We start from the raw sequence: 18,580 nt of genomic DNA on the forward strand, positions 1-18,580 counted from the left end.
ACTTTTCTTGGTGTTTTGTAGCAGTAGCAAATGTTAAGAAAATATTAAAGTAGTTTCAGACGAATTTGTGCTAACAAAGAAAATATTTACGATTTATTTTTCAAATAGCAATTGATATGTTTTTGATTTGTTATTGTATGTAGTTTCAGAACGTACTTAAAGTATTTTCTAACATTTTCTGGTTTTCGCAGAGAAATATTTTAAATTCTTTCTGAATATTTTTCCGTCATTACTACCATAACACCGACAGTTCGAAATACATTTCTTTCTTCAACCTATAAGTTAGAATACGAGAATTTATTTCAACAAATTTACGTGATGATAGAAGTTTCCGTATGTTCTAAACCGGTTCCAACATACACAAACTTCTACCACTCCATCAATTTGTACAAATGAAATCCAGATATTTTAACTTACAAGAGTTGAAAAACTGTTCAGTATTGAAGAAAGAAATGTATTGCAAACTGTAGGTGTTATCATGGTAATGACGAAAAAATATTCAGAAAGAATTTAAAATATTCTATGTGAAAACCAGAATTCGTTAGAAAGTATTTTAAGTACGTTCTGAAACTAAATACAATAACAAATCAAAAACATATCAATTGCTATTTGAAAAATGAATCGTAAATATTTTCTTTCTTAGCACAAATTCATATCTGAAACTAGTTTAATATTTTCTCAACATTTTCTACTGTTACAAAACACCAAGGAAAATAATTTGAAAATGTTTTTGATATGTCTACCTTATATTCTCTGAATATTTTCTGTCTTGTACAGAAAATATTCTCTAAATATTTTGTCATGTACAGAAAATGTTCTCTAAATATTTTGTCATGTACAGAAAATATTCTCTAAATATTTTCTGTCATGCACAGAAAATGTTCAGTAAATATTTTCTGTGATGTACGGAAAATATTCATTAAATATTTTTTGTCATGTATAGAAAATATTTTTTGGTATGAGTGGAAAATATTTTAAAATTATTATTTTACAGAACATTAATTTTTGTTAAAAATGGATTAGAAATCTTCAGAAAACATTTCAACTAAGTACCCAATACATTGTAAAAATATTTAGAAAAAATTTCTTTATTTTAGACAAATGATTTTCAGTGTTATTGGCAAATGATTTTAAAATATTCCATGCGAAACATTTTAAAAACCATTCCGTTAACATTGTATAAAACGTTTCAAATACATTTTCAGTAATGTGTGGAAATGGTACAGAAAACATTTTTTGGAAAACTTTTCTAACGGCGTATAAAATATTTCTACAACGTTTTTGAGTATATTGCGAAAATATTTTCAGTATTATTTGGAAAATGTTTTCAACAACATATAGAATATATTTCCTTAAGGGAAGTAGGATACATTTTCTGAAGGAAAATGATGGTACGTTTTAGAAACGTTTTGAAAATATTTCATTGCTGTGTGGGTCGTATATTGAATTTTGACGTACCCTAACTTTTCCTTCAAATTCATAGCGCATTTCATGAACACTCGATCAGACATAACAGCAGTTTAAGTATTTTTTCTTTAATTGTGTGGAAGTGTGATATCTGGTAAATGTTAAAGAAATGAGCTTCTTTTTCCAGTAAATTGGCACAGTCCGTGATATAAACGGATATTAATCAATTTTATGTAAAATGTATTTCTATTTACTTACAAACACATATTCAGAGTCTGTACAATTATTATTTTTTTTTTTTTTTGGTACTATTACGTCTATGTATTATTTGTCACAAAATAAAATGCATGGTTTTTAAAGGGATAGTAACTTCTGACCTTCTAAGCAATGAAAAATAGTACAAAATCAGTTCACTTATTAGCGTAAATGACTTTGTTAAAACTTTTGAAGCCGTGGATCCTGGTAAAATAACAACATATATTACCTCTCCAAATGAACTTTTCAAAAAATCGTAACAAATAACATTAACAAACAGGAAAACAGAGAAACTGTAATGTTTAAGTTCTCGAACACACAAACAAAAAAATCACTTGCGCCTTTAAAGTTTATAACAGGATTGCAAGTAGTGAGTATATATCCCAGTGGATAACGTTCTTAATTGCCAATTACCAGATCCTTGTTCTAGTCTTCATAGAATGCACATCTTTTTTTTTCCGTTTCGTAAAAGGAACAACTATTTAATGTAGTATTATAGTTTTAGATATCATTTCATTTGTTAGGTTTTATCTTATGTTCTAAGGTAATAATAAGGCTACAAGTATGATTCTGGATCAAAGGTAAAGCTTCTAGATTTATTTTCATTATTAAAATATAGAAATATACTTACACCCGAAACTAAATATAGACGTAATTGAAAGGAAAGTATCAAATGTCTACCATCTGACTGATCTAGTATTTGTATCCTGCCAGTCCTAAAGTCTGTTTCATCATAACTCTCGTAAAACTTATTTGATTTTAATAAAACTTGGTATATGACTTTACTCTTTGAAGCTAACTTTATTGTTTAATATTGCTAGTATTATCAAATATGAGAGAGCAATATGAAATAAAATACTCTCCATGGTGTAGTTTTTCACATATACAAAATCGTTTTCTGATAGGAATTACGGAAACGTGATTTGAGTTCCACGAAACGTAGCACGTATTTTCATTAGAGTATTCCAATCATCCCCAAATGTTGGTGTTGAAACAGATGAGTAATAATTAGTTTTAAGAACTAAGTTCCCAACATTGAAGTTTCATTATTGAAATTAATCATACTAATTGTTTTTGTTTTTTTAGAATTTTACACTAATGAATCAATTTTCAAGTAGTGCGGAGTATATACATTCTTTTAGGCTTAACAGTCAGTAAACTTCTTGGTTAAAAAAAAGACAAAAAAAATCAAGGCATTCACCCACTTCTTGTCAGGTGTAGGACAATAACCAAAACATTTAACAGTGTGGATCAATTACTCACCATTAGCTGCAAGATTAATAATGTCACATTTTTCAGCGTCAGTCGAATGTAAAATCTGAAGGTTACCAGGCGTTCACTTTAGCAATGTCCTGTATTTTAATACTCAAACGAAATGTGTAAGTGCCCCATTTTAAGCAAAACCTAGTAGCTTCAACTAAGTTACATTTAAAAATAAATGATGAGAGCAATTTAATATTTTCATTAAACTGATTTTGTATGTAGCTATTTTTGTAATAATACTCATTGGGAATATTTAGGCTATGCAGGCCTCTTTGCTGTTCTAGTGAGTAGCATATTTGACTGGTGCAGTGGTCCTGAGTTTGATTTCCGAAGGGCAACACAGAAAGTTAATTTTACATTCATTTACTTGCACTAACCTTCCATGTCTTATGGTCTAAGGGCCATACACATGGAACATTAAACTAAGGTACCTTTTTTTCATTTCATGCCATCCCTAGAACTTTTAAACGATCTTGAGTGCTGGAAACTTTTTAATGGGTTATTTATATATTTTGAAACTTAGAAACATTGCTGGTAACTAACGCAATCTGGGAATCTGAGGCTGACAGATCCCTTCCCGATTCATTATGATCCGTTTAAGAAAGTAAAATCCTAGTCACATTAAAACGAGAATAGTTTTATGCATTTCGATGACAACAACGAAACCACACAGAAAATACTCCATTGGTTGATTATTTGTTTATTATTTGTTTGCGCTGAACTTAAGCGTGCAGACAGACTATGCTTCAAATCATGATTATCCTTACCTTGTGTAATTCTAACTTTATTCCAGCCTTAACGACACGAATTCCCAGGTATTGAAAAGAGTGGTTTCTAGAGAAATCGTCGTTTACAGGGAGTAATCTACACCCCCCTAACACCCCTCCAAATTTCTTTACACACACCCCTGGGTGGAAAAGGAATACTCCCCCAAATCCAATTGTATCAATCAGTATCATATAGGTTGTTTATTACATCAAGTTAAAAAAGGTTTAGGGTTTAGGAAAGAAGGCAATATTTATTTATTTCACTTCAAAATACGAAGCGACTTCGTTCTCATGTACGGCTTCGAGAACCACATGACCACATTGTTTCGGGCGGTGTTTCCATCGAAACAACTGACAAAACAGACCGCTGATACCTACCCTCCTGGGCTTCGCGGTCGTTTCCGAGAAAAGAGATTGATAGACAGATGCAGATTACTGAAATTGGCAACGTCTTGAGCGGTCATTCACCTACCTCCTCCTCAATAAGGAAAAAAGTGACAATATAGTAATAAGGCTACACCAGACTCAGTTGGTAAGTGCTACACTGGAACAGGCTCGCAACCAGAAGGGGGCTAAGGAGGGCCTGGCCCTTCCTAAATGTTTCATGTCCAGTCCAGAGCTCAATACAAAAGCACAATTTAGATATTTATAAGAGAAGTTTTAATGAGTTGACCCCTACTAACATATTCATGGACCCCAAAGCTCTGTGGCTGGTTTCGAGCCTGCTCTGCAAGTGGTGTATCAACGAACGGACGTTACAAGGGTGTAGTCAAGACGTTTTTAGAAATGAAGAGATAGATCGAAGTAAGAATTATATATTTTTTTAGACTGAGTCTCTTGTTATGCAGGAACACATTTGGCGCTAGCTTAATTTTTGTAAAGTATATTTTTATTCACGTAAATTCATTGAGCGGAACAGGGCTCATAGCGAGTCACTTTTTTAAACTAAAATTTACATTTTTTTTCAAGTTGGTCACTAAAAGTTACTTTTTTTCAAATTTGTCATTAAAAGTTACTTTTTTGCAAGGTAAAGTGACTTTTTCGTGTGATTTATGTTTTGCATTGGCAGTTTTCTAAGAAAAATATTAAAACAAATGGAAAAAGGCAGAAATTTGTTACTCATTACTCTTCTGAAAACTTCAGAACTTACTGCCACATGTAAAAGAGTCAGCTTTATTCTCACTTCAGCTTTTATTCTTTCTAAAGCACAGTAGACGGTTGATGGATGCTTAAGCTCTCAAGGTGGGGTTGAGAACTATTCTGTGTCTATTCTTTCTTCTATCATAATAATCTTTTAGTTTTCTCTTGTAATAGTTAACGCTCCGTTCAACGTTGTGTGTGTGTGTTTGCGTGGTTCATCATGTTCGTCTTGTGTTATGCTTCTTGTATGTTCTTAGGAGTAGGTGATGAATTTGAATATTTCACATTTTTGAGCACTCTTAATGTAAAGTTAAATATAATATCTGGGATGAAGAAATTCGGAAATAGACCAGAACTGGTTCCACTTACTCAGAAGCTCTTTACACCTGCTAAGTCTGCTTACCGTAACTACAAAGCATGCTTTGAAAACCTAAAAAAGGAGGAAGCTCAAAAAGAAATAAAGAAGAAACAAACGAACAAACAAAGAGAGAGGTGATGGAGAAATTGACAAAGGGAAAAAGAGTCATGATTAGATTTTGGTCACTTTTTTGTGTGTTTTTGGTCATTTTTGGTCACTTTTCAACTATTTACAACAGACCAGACCACTATGTGCCCTGGGATTATTAAAATTAGGGTATGTTAAAGAAGACAAAACAGAAAGATACAAAATATTTGTAAATTGAAAAACTGGATTTCTGGAAAACAACTAAATCAATGAATAATTTTCTTATGAAAGATATTCAGAGCCAATAATGTAGCCAGGAAGGGGCAGGAACGGGGATTAAGAGATCAAATAATATTACAATTAACGTTAACAACAGGATTAAAATATTAAATGAAACGAAATTGGAACTATGTACAGTATTAATTACTAGACGAATGTGATTTCAGCGTGGGACGAGGGAATTTTTTCCCAATTAATATTTTTTTTGAAAAAAAAATCACCCACTAAAACTTGCTGGGGTGAATTAATTGAAATAATAGCAGAATTTTGCGAAATAATTAGACTACAATAATTCGTATGTAATCAATTCACATGTAATTACTAGGTAAAATAGTGGAGGTTTATTCCTAATAGAGTGGAACCACTTTTAACGGGCTTCTTTCAATAGTGGACATCTTCATAAGAGGACAAACTTTCTTATTCTGCCATGCCATAAATATGTATGATGTGCTGTTATGAGAGAGAATCCTTCCTTTTAGGGTCACCTCTCATTTACGGACAAATAATCGGTTCCACCGATGTCCGTTTTGTATTACTTAGTTTAATAATAATACTAAATGCTCAAATGTGTGAACTTACTTTATTGAACCTACCACTGCAAAGAGTTGATATTATTATTATTAATAATAATAATAATAATGCAATAGTTGCGTAACAAAATATACTGTTTTCTTGTTTGAATTTGTTTAAAAATTATATCACTATTCTGAGAGCACACCCCCCTTTTATTTTGAACACCCCCTAAGTAAAAATTTCTGGCGTACTTACTGGTCGTTCATAACATGAAACTTTGTTATTGTTATGAATAATGAAATACAGTCCGTAGTATTAAATATATTTTTAATAATTAAACACAGAAAAATGCAAGTGAACAATTCTTTCATATGATTTTAAAATGAAACTTTGGGTGTTTTCCCATTTGGCCTTTTCCCGTTTCGCCTTGTTCCTGTTTTCATTACTTCAGGCAATGATGCTAAGATAGTGTATGCTAATTTGATTGTAAGGCGAAACAGGAAATCCCGTTTGCCATTTCCATTTTGCCTTACACCAGGGAAATTTTGTATCATTTTTTAAAACATCTGTAAGGCTAGTGGTATTTACTTTTGAGAGAATAGAACAGCGTATAATCAAAGTAAGTATTCAGAATACTGTGTTATTTACATCACTGTTTAAAAAATTTCTTCTGTAGCCTTGTATTTGTACCTCAAATATGAAGAAGACAGCGGGGGAAGAACGAACATCAACAATCAGTAAGACATATAGGTAAGTAAATATAATAGTTGTAATAAGAAATAAGAAATTTTGACACTGAAGCTTCTCTGCACGTTTCTAATATTTATCTTGCAACTTCTCCAAAAGTTATTTTAGAACTTTAGATGTGGAATCTTTTTAAATGGCATTTTAGCTAGCACACAAATACATAGTCCCTTTTTTATTTATAGTGTAACAAAATTAACCCAGGGATGCAAATACTGTGGTGAGTGGTTCATCGGCGAATACTTAATATCATACCAAATGTAAATAAATGATTTATATTTAGGGATGTTGGTTAGTCGCTTTCATCTTGAGCTAGTGAACTTTTGTTGCTTATTTGTATCCCTGAATTAACCGGTCGTAGTTAAGCAATATCCCGTTTGTCTTTACTTTCTCGAGGAAAAGTATGATTTTCTTCTGTTGATGTTTAAAATTAATTTATGTTCTTCTCTCCAGAAAGGAGATTGCTAACGGAAATTACTGTAGCGAAGTTGCATCTGTTATCCCTATCTTTGGTGCCGTCAAACACTATCTAACGTACGAGCATGAACCGGCCACCACTACCGCAAAGATTGAATAAATGGAAGATGGAAGGATCGTGGAGCGAAACGCACGACGACAAAAACTTTTATTGATGGATGAAGGCGTTGGCAATAGTAGAATTTTTGTATATTTTAGTAGTCAAAAAAATAATGTATCATTCCCTACTTTCATCTTCTTGCATTTTTTTCAATCGTGAAAATCTGATATATCAATAGTAGAAGTAAGATTTTTAATATTAAAGCATTTTCTTTAGAATGTATGTGTTATTTATTCTAGTCTTTCTATTTCCAATAGGTTTTCGGAACTGTTGGAACTTTGGAAATTCTGTGCCAGTGCAACAGGCTTGTGATGGAGGGACACATCTGTTACTGTTACTGTTCTGTTGACGATATAGTGTCGTAACATGTAATATGAGAAATTTTACTTCTGTCTTATTTTCCTCGTCATCTTTTAAGATTGTTTTCTATATGCCACCCGGATATTTCCTTGAAAGAAATGTCCAAATGTTCTATTTCTATCAGAGACTACGTACATTGCTACGTAAAAGAATTTAGGCAAAGTATATTTCCCTTGTGACGAGATGACGGAAACTTAAGTTTCTAGATTCATTTTTTGGATTTAGTTTTTGGAAGGCAGTCCCATTACTTCGACCAGAAGTGTACCGTAAGACAGGGTTACTTTGCAGAAAATATAAAAAGAGTTTCACAGTCTTCTCTCGGTAAAACCATGAACTGCCACCGTAAGATAGAACATCGAACTGTGTTTTTGGCTATAATGTTGGGGGTTAACAACAGCTCTAATTACCCGGAGGGTTTGTTGATGTAGAGGTATGGAAAACAGTCACCGTAAAGGCCGCAAAATTTGAAAGATATCACTTGCAAGAATTTACGTAAGAGTTAAGTTAGTTTCGTAAAACACTACTGTGTATAATGGGACTTTTATGCAATAGTTGAAACTTAAATGTGAAACGTTTTAAAATCATAAAAAAGTAAATCAGTTTCAGCCTCTACTCGGGGTTACTTTGCACCTGTCCAAAATACCGCTTAGAGAGGAAATTATTACTACTGCAACCTCCTGCATTCTAAATTTAAGTAAATTTTCTATTTAGATAGGTGCAGGAATGAATTTTTTGTTGGAAAATGCATTAGGAACAGTGGCGGGTCCAGACAAGTATTTTCAGATGGTTGCTCTCACAAAGGTTTCGTTTTCTTTAGAAATCACTAGGCTTTTGGGAAGGCTTGAAGCTTATACGCAAGGAGTGACTAACATTAGATCTTTTAGAAAAGAAATCATGTATTTTGGAGGGCTTTAGCTTGAAAGTCCCAAACCGCGTAAATCCTGCAGTGATTACGGTTGGAATGATATCCTTGGACATAATTAATAACCGAGGCAAATCAGTTCACAGAGATTTTTTTATGTTCCTAAGTTGTCGTTTTTTTCGGTTATATGTTAAACTATTAGAATGTGGTTCCTGTGCCGGTGCCGGAACATACTTAACTTTATTTACAAATTTTGGTAATTCATACTAAGTATCGATATCGGTACCCTCATTCTAATATCAATATTTATAGACTGCATACAGTTTTGTGCAGAAAGGAAAATATTTAAATGATGAAGGAAAAAAATTGCACAGAAACGTTATGTTTGTATGTTGAAAATACCTTTTTGGGTTGAACATGTTGAGTTTTTAGATACAGCTATGAAGTTACTTTGCACAAAATTTATATTTCAATAATTATGGTCATAGTGAATGTTTACTAATGAACTTGCATTGTTTTTCGTATACATCTAGCTATTATATGTTTAAAATACTGTGTTCTAAATCATTGTTTTTTTGTTACATGTGATTTTCTTTAAAATTCCATAAATCTTGTGCAAAAAACCCCGTCTTACCGCATCATAATCGTTGTACCCTATTATAGACAACACTATATTCAACAAAATGAAACTAACTACATTAGTTAACAGGAAGTTGAATATTATGTTCGACTGAGATCTTCTGCAGTGAAAGTGTACGAACATCTGGACTCCGATCCTATTTGGAGGCAGTAAAATCCGATTTCTCTGTAAATTTGGGGTAGGGATCATTCAGATGTAGACAGGGATTTATTTGTAGCCAGGGAAGCCTGGGAATTTCCCCCCTTCTAAGTTTTGGTTTCCCTGTCTCTAGGTTTAATTCAATCTTCCCAGCCTGGGAAGATATTTTCCACCTTTCTTAGGCCATACAATCTAAGAAGTTTTGTTTTAAAGTACAATAATTCAACTCCTTGAAATTTGCATTACTTCTTTGTCGCCGTTTAACTTTCTTGCAGACAATTCTTTTCGCCAATTGGATTGTAGCAAATCCTTGGCCCCACTGAATGTTTCGAGCGTATGTTATCTGCTAGACAATTGCAATCTTATTTTCTGCTACTTCTCAAGAGAATTGTCTAAGGGTTTTGCCAGTGAGACTCCACAAAACTGACCAGTTTCTTCAAACTAACGTAAGTGTTCCATGGACATGCCGCCTTTTTCTTTCAACGCTTTCAGAACATTTACAGTTTTTCAATTTTGCTTATTATCTGTACAAGGGATGCAGACCTTTCTTGTAGAAACAGGCTAAGGATATGTAGATATTCTTGCGCATCTCCGACCATGGACGTTTCATGGACAAAATTCCACTTAGTGAGTTTTACGTACAGATCTGAAAATATTGCCCGCTGCTGAAAGCTTCTCTGCAAATTTGTAGAAGCTTCTCGAAAGTGTTCCACTAGCGCAGGGTAGGACTTCCGCAATGCTTCTACTGAACGGTATGAAGAGCCTAACCACCGTACATCAAAAGCTTTAGTAATACAGTAAAACCTGTCTTCAACGGACCCTTTATTAAACGGAAAACTATCTTAAACGGAAATATTTCACGGTCCCATGAATTTTGGAGAAAAAACTTTTAAAAAGTCCCTTCATTAAGCGGAAACTGTGTTACGCGGACAACGGAAAGAAAAATAAACATTTAACGGAAAATTCTGAGTCCCGGACTACAACGTTTAGAAGATGTTTAGACATTTTGTGAGACATATACATTATACTGTCTGCGATAAAATGTTCGTTCTTTTGTTAAATATTTGTGGACAGTGTAGACCTTCCCCGAACACTACTCATATTCACCCCCACAAATTGTCCTTAATCCCCGCAACTTAATCAAGAATCATACGGAATGTCGGAAAGAAGAAAACGAGATACAGGAAGAAGAAGAATACGATACTGAGTTCGAAGAAAAGTGTAGAATAAATACATATCAAGATGCTTTCAGAAATTTAAAGGAACTGCAAAAATTCGCATTACGGAAAAATAATTCTGATTCACTTAGTATAATTTCTGAGGCTAAAGTGTATGCGGAAAGTCAAGCAGCCAAGCAGCAATGTACACAGAAAACCCTGCTTGGCTATTAGAAAAATAAAGAAAACGTGTGCATAGTATAGGTATTCATTTTAATTTTTTTGTGTATTTATTCGTAGAAGAAAGAAGCACTGTAATCGAACAATGTACGTACAGCAATATATTTTCTCAGTATGCCCCTTTATAAGCATGTATTTAAAAAAACAGGAAAGGTCTACCTCCACTAAGCGGAAACCTGACTTTAACGGAAATTTTTGCAAGTCCCGCTCGATTCCGCTAAAGACAGGTTTCACTGTATTATAGAAGCGAATACTTAGTTCTCCTGATATTAATTCGATTTCTCTCCTGTTCTTCGGGGACATCGAGTAAACACTGTGCAATCCCTCTACAAGGCTTTGAAAATGAACCATATCTGAAATCGTATTTACAACGTTATGAACAGCCAGTTCCAGCTTATGACTCATGCAGTGAAACACGAATAAATTGGTGTCTAATTCTTGCTGGAGTAGAGAAACAGCACCATTTATTGCACCTTGCATGTTATTTGCGTCATCAGTACAAATTGCTATGTCTTTCCCGTAATATCATTTTGGAGAGATTCATACTTTCACATATTGAAGAAACTACCAATTCACAAACCTCTCTGCCTGTTGTTACCTATAACTCAAATAAAAATAAAAATATATTGCTACACACCATATTAACTACAGTACGGATATACACAATGAGAACAGATTTATGAGACACCGTGAAGGATTCGTCCATCATTAGCGCGAAGGGTTCATCGGAATTCGCAAGATACTGGGTCATTTTTCGTTCATTTCTGTAGCTACAAAGTCAACGTAACATTAGAGTAGAGGTTTATTCCATTTATTTCTTACTATATAATAAGATGCACGGTAAACGACAGACGATTTCTGGCAATAACATAGCAGTTCTAAATATCACAGTTGTCTTTTTAACACAAATTTCATTCACAATTAATACGAAAGCCTCTTACTTTGTATGCCGGAAATACTTGTCCTTTAATCGTCAGGAGCTTTTCCTTTATTAAAATATAATCTAATATCCATCTCCTTATGTTCTCTTTAAGGTGCTTGTCAACGAAGAAACTACCAATTCACAACTGCAGTGACTGCTCACTGATAACTAAAAATATTTATTATTATTATTATTATTATTATTATTATTATTATTATTATTATTATTATTATTATTATTATTATTATTATTATTACTGTTCTACTCAGATGAAGTATAATAATCAGTGGTATCAGCTGCAAGATTTTTCTTCGGGAAACAATTATATAAACAACACCAGCATAGCTCGCGACAATAAACATTGAGTTAAAATTTTCCTCTGATGATTCAGCCAAAATTCTGCAGGAATTTTTAGAGCATAAGATGAAACCTAATATTGGCCCAAATCTATAAAATCTTGATATGGAAATCAATGTTCTTCCAGTTTCTTCTGCAGAGTGTGAGAGAGGCTTTTCAAGCTTAAACTTCCAGCATACTGATACTAGAAACCATTTATCTATAAAAACCCTTATTCTTTCTTTATTTATTTAATTCTTTCTTTATTTATTCTTTTCATAAACGTCAATGGACCAGATATTACCTCGTTCAATGCGGAAAAGTATGTCATCAGCTGGATAAAAAAAAATGGACATCATGACATCATGCTACTACCAACAAACCAACTGTGAAAAAGACGGTATTCGATGTAAAACAACCTCGTATTGCTACACTATTCTAAAGTGAGGTGCGGTGTGAAAATATTGTTAATTTCTAAACACAGTGTTAGATAACATGCCGTAAATCATGCTTCAGCTTAACCCTGTCTTTGTTCAATTCTGGATTCATTTTAATGCCAGTATGTTTTGTTGGCCAAAAGTTTACTTTCAGCAGAACAGTGATAGGTGCACACACCCCTGAATCTAATTTTATTAAGTACAAGGAGCAAAACGGTACTAAAACTTATTTACGACTAGCAGCGTTCACCCCGCTTCGCTGCGGTCACCCTGGAACGCAATAAACTTTGTTACTTAGATAATTTTTACTTTTTCGCTTTCAAGTGATATGATAAAAACCATAGAAGATTGCAGTAAATGTTAACATTATATCGCCTGTCATTTATGTTAACCCGCCCCGCTTCGCTGCGGTCACCCCCGAACGCAATAAACTTTGTTACTTAGATAATTTTTACTTTTTCGCTTTCAAGTGATATGATAAAAACCATTATAACGCCTGTCATGTATGTTAACCCGCCGAGTGACACGGTCATGCGGGTTGCATATAAATACGTTTATTTTTATACCTATGATGAACTAACAAAGGATTTGTACGTAATGGACACCTGAATGGTCAATTATCTCAAGACACTGGTAATTGAAAATTAAAGTGATATGATAAAAACCATCTAGGGTCCAAATCCTAATAACCCCCCAAAAATAAAAGAAATTGGTTCAGCCGTATTAGCGTGATGAGCGGACAAAGGATTTGTACGTTCTCTTTTATATATATAGATAGATAGATAATGAGGACATTTAGTAGCGTCTTTCCCCTTCTATTTAATAAAATTAGGCTCAAGTAAATGTGCATCTATCACTGTTCTGCTCAAAGTAAACTCTTACCTTTTGTTGTGTTTATTGTTCGGGCGGGGAATTTGGTCTTTAAGGGCCAAATTAGAAAATACTAAAGAATTACTTGTCGTAGCAAAACCGTTTTACGTAGCAGTGTGATACTTGTTATGACAAGATGTGCAGATTGCAATACAACTATAGGGCTTTTACTGGATGCTCTACACTTCTCTCAGCAGTAGGACAAAAAAATGCAACTAACGCATGCAATCTAATCTACCTAACCAAATCTTATCTAACGTAGAAAATACCTATCTGTATTTATCATAAAATTGATTTTAAAAAAGTTTAGAAAATGATGAATTTGGGGGTCCCCTATCAAACTAGTACCATAAGTTCAAAGTAGGTAGGTTTAAAAATAACGTTGCCCAACCCCATTTTAAAGTTGTTCTGTTATACGGAACACAATCTTGCATAAATATTCCCCCCTTCTACAAAATCCACAAATAAATCACTGGATGTAGAAGACATATATATGAACATTTTACGACAAATTGCAATCAAATTATGCCAAATATTGTATATTAACAAATACAATAGGGGCCCACATGAGATTTGGCGCGGTCGGGCCCCCTCAGGATCGGCGCCCTTGTTTGGATGCTATCAACTTAGATGGTAGTCGTGGATCAAATTTTGTCATCTTACGGATTCCTCAGTCACCGAATCATGTCGTTAGGGTAGTTCGAAAATATTGTTTTTTTTTTTCTGGAACGCTATAGTGCGTAAAAGTTGGCATTGGCATAGATTCACACTTGGAATGTTCACTACGATTCACAGTGTGTGGAATAACGAACGCTGCGATGTCTTTTGTTGCGAAATATTCATCTTTTATGACACGTAAGCATTAAACTAATAATGGCACAGCAATAGTTATTCTGAACATCAATCGTGTTGCTGGAAGTCACTAACAGTTCAGATTTCTCATTCCGTTTTTCATTTAACATTCAGATCTCTCATTCTGTCGAAACACAATGTACCTGGTTTGAACCCATCTTGAACTTAGAGATCAGCAAAAAGAAAACAGTGTTGAGAGCATGTGTAGGAATTACACCCTATACCGCTAACGCTGGAGGTTGAATATGTATTTTTGGATTGCGTATTTATGACTTATTTTATGCTCATAATGAACACAACTCTTTCTCCGATTCGAAATAGCGCGCCTTGAATTTTAACTATTTTACGATTTATGACGACGAAACTGTGACGTTTTCTCAAGAAGTAATAACAAACTTATTTTATTTTGGTGAGATCACCATCATCATCATCATCAGGTATTTTGCCCTTCTTGGAAGATCACTTGCGGCAGCTGAGAACCCTCCATACTTTACAGGCCTCCACTAACCTTTCCCTCTTCACGTATGATCTTCCTGCTTTTATACCGTCCACTAATTGTGGTCTCTTTCGTCCCTTCCTCTCTTTTCTGTCACCATACCGCCTAGCATGTTCCTCATGATAAATTCTCTTCTTAGGCTATGTTCCAACCTGTTTAAATTCATCTTCTCAATCATATCTAAAAGTGTTCTATTCTCCTCCATTATTTATACATCCTGGATTTGGTTTCCATGTAATCCAACATTTTTGTTTCGTTCTTCCCCAAATTATTCGAAGGCTTGTGACTTCCAACATTTCGAAGGCTTCCAATCGTCTTACTTTGCACTTGTTTTCGCCAATGCAGTAAAACATTCCGCACGAATATTTTTTGTGATTTTTTCTTAATTCTTAATTCGAGATCTTACAAAAAAGACCTTTGTTCTCCCTTAAGTATTTGCCTCCATTCCTATGCTTGCTTTTACTTCACCTGACATTCTTCACATTATTAAGAATACTACCCAAGTTTCGTTAACTAATCACCTGTTCTACTTTTTCTCTCCCACTTTTATATTTTACGCATACCTCTTTGTTTAAATTATCGTGGCTTTTGTTTTTCTAACATTTCTCATTATCTTTTATTCTCCAAAGCCTATCCTCAAATTTTCTAACATCACATTGAATTTTTTTCATTTCAGACTCTGAAACAAGCACGTATCATCTGCAAATCTTATACGGGCAATCATTCTGCCTCCTATTCAATTGCGGTCTTCATCATGTAGGCTACTTTTCACTATCTCTTGCAGATAGATATTAAATAATATTGGCGAGAGAAAGCATCCTTGTCGAACTCCCCTTCCAACTGTACTCTTCTCTGTCAGTTTCTCCTCTATACTACCACTTACTTGTTGATTCATACATAAGTTTCGTATGAGCCTTCGATCTTTACAATCCCATTATTTTATAGAACTCTAAAAAAGTAATTCTTGACACAACTGCTCCTCCTCAACTTTTCCATCTGTTCCTCCATACAAATTTCTTTTTTGTATTCGGAGCAGAACTTTTGCTGCGTGAGGTATGAGATAATAGTTCTATAATCCTCAAATTTCTTTGGGATCGATTTTTGAACCATCGGTATCATTTTCGTCTTCAGAAATTATTTCGTCATCGCCTGTTTCATATACTTCTTTGCAAAGTCGAAACTGTTCATTCTTGTATTTGTCCCCCATATCTTAAAGAATTAGATTGGTATATTATATAACACCGTTAATTTTACATTCATAAAATGGGATATACCTTTCCCAAACTAATCTCGAAGAATACAAAATCCTTTATCATCCTTCCCTACTTCATTTTCTACTCCAACATTTAAGCGACACGGTCTATCCCTACGCTCATATAATTCTTCAACGTATTCTTTCCACTTTTCCATGACGTCACTGCTGTAACTGACTACCATTCCATTCTTATTTTCTATTGCCATCGTAATACATTATTATTTCCTTTGAAACTACACAGATTTTACCTCTGTCTACATCACCTCGTTTTTCCCAACTTTTGTAATTCTTCCGTGTCCTCGCATTCTTTTTGTTAAAATCTTCCTTTGATTTGTCTCTTTCCCTTCGTAACCCATTAACTTTCTGTAAATCTTTCTGTCCTCTTCTAGATCAACCTGTTTTCACGTTTTCATTTCCCTCATTTCCTGCAACATCTGTTCTCAAATTCATGGTTTATTAACCGTTTCGTGTTCGCAGTAACCTGCTACTTCTTCTGCTGCCTGCTGTATGAAAAGACCAATATGTTCCCATTGTCCCTAACTGCCTGCGCCAATCTTTTCTTCGTTTGAATATTTTATCTTCAAACATATCAGCGAAAATATTTCTTACTTCCTCGTCTTTCAACTTTTCAGCATTCAACACTTCCTTGAATACTTTTTGATGCCTATATTTTTAGTTGAATATCTTCCTCAGAAAGGACAAGATTATAATTAAAGAAAATATTTTCCCCGTGAAGAGTGTCTGCGTTCTTCAAGCTACTGTACTACGTGTTTTTAAACACAACATAGTCGATCTGATTTCTACGGTCGTTTATTGAGTGTTTTCATGTATAACTTCTTCTCTTGAGCTGATTGAACAAAGTTTTCAGAATTATTTGTGAATTCTGTCCACAGAAAATTGCCAGTCCGTTTCCAGTTGCATTTATTTCGCATTAACCATACTTTCCTACGATACTACCTTCCTGTTTTCTGCCGCAACTGCGTTGAAATTTTCCATTACAATTTCCTACGCACGCGTCTTCTCCTTGTCTATAATTTCTTCAATTGCCTTATAATTTTGCGCTGCTTCTTCTGTGTATGTGAAGTTGTCGATGTGTATGATTGTTCAGTAATAGATCCTCTTATCCCTTTAAATCTTATCATCATCACTCTGTCAACATATTCTACTTATTAGTGAATGTACTACGGACATGCAAAATACAAATGCTAATGCATTTTTCTTCACCATAGTACATCTCCTTCTTTCGGAGGGCCAAACAGAGGTACTTCAAACTTAGGCCTGTATCATACAGAATACTCTGGGAGTGCCAGTAATTTTATTTTTCAGAGCTTTCAAAGGTATACAATAACTTGTGTAAAAAGATTTTATTAACAGAGAAAATAACATAGAAAGTGGTAAATTTTCTATTGATAGGGTGCGCGTCACTAACACCCCTTCAGTGTCTGCCACTGGTTATAGCGAGATGTTTTCCAAAGTACATAATTGAAGGGAATAGGAAGTTGCGCACTCTCAATCAATCTCAGGTAATTTTAAATCCAAGCAATTCAAAGGCGGATTCTTCCTTACTCGTCCAGTGATTACGACCCAGTCCTTTCATACACGTGATCTCTGTTTCGTGTGGACACTACTGAAATTTTAACAGGTTGCAGTATCTTACGTTCCATCCTAAAACGCACTCCACTGAAGAACCTAACGATAAGAATAATTACCTGTTTCATAGTTGCTGTCAGTGCAGCATGAAAAACTAAAGTCCTATACTGTATAGAAAGGAACCAGCTGTCCAATATTACTCAAAATTAAGTTTAACTGAAGTACTATTATCTTTAGGGGCAAATACTGAAGTTTAATTTTTAAATATAGTATTCGTAAATAGCACACCGTCTCACCTAAATCTGCATTTTGATAATGCAAATTACTTATTGAAATATATATATTATATATGAATTTGCCTTTTATTTATTTGTAAAAGCCATTATTAATTTTTATGTGAGCATATATACGTAACAAACAATTTGGTTTCGTTCTTTAGTTATGCAACTTTATTAAAAATATTATTTGCTTAAAACATAGCCATTTAGAGAGATAAGTTTGTTACAAAGAGTCAACAACAATAAGACATACACATGGATACTACTAATATTACCAATTTGCATCTAGAATGAAATCTTCAAAAGCAGAAAATAAAAAAATGAACTTACAGTATACATCAAAGTAGACCTTAAAGAGTGAAAGAAACGATGAGAACCAGTGCCTCCTGGAGAAAGAGTTCTGTGCCCTTCTGCATAGTTCTAAAGTTTTACATAACATGCTACATGCCTTGTGTCAATAGGTGGAACATGTTTAGTTCCGCAGAATTTGCGCAGCCTAGTTTCGGTAACATCTGTTTGAAGCTGGCTATATCGAACGTTGCAACACTCGTGACGCTCCCTACTTACAGTCCTACTATATGAAGCAAAAGTAATAAAATAGTTATCAAATATTTTTAGACAAACACTCATGTAATTGTAAGACATTTTCTTACTGTCACTTCTTAATTTACTATATCTTTCCTAATTACCAAAATATGGTAATATGAAATAAACAATATACAAAAATAATTGCTTTGAACTCTGGTACCAAGTTAGC

The sequence above is a fragment of the Thermobia domestica genome, chromosome 18, assembly GCF_964235325.1.
Source record: "Thermobia domestica chromosome 18, izTheDome1.hap1.1, whole genome shotgun sequence".
NCBI classification, from domain to species: domain Eukaryota; kingdom Metazoa; phylum Arthropoda; class Insecta; order Zygentoma; family Lepismatidae; genus Thermobia; species Thermobia domestica.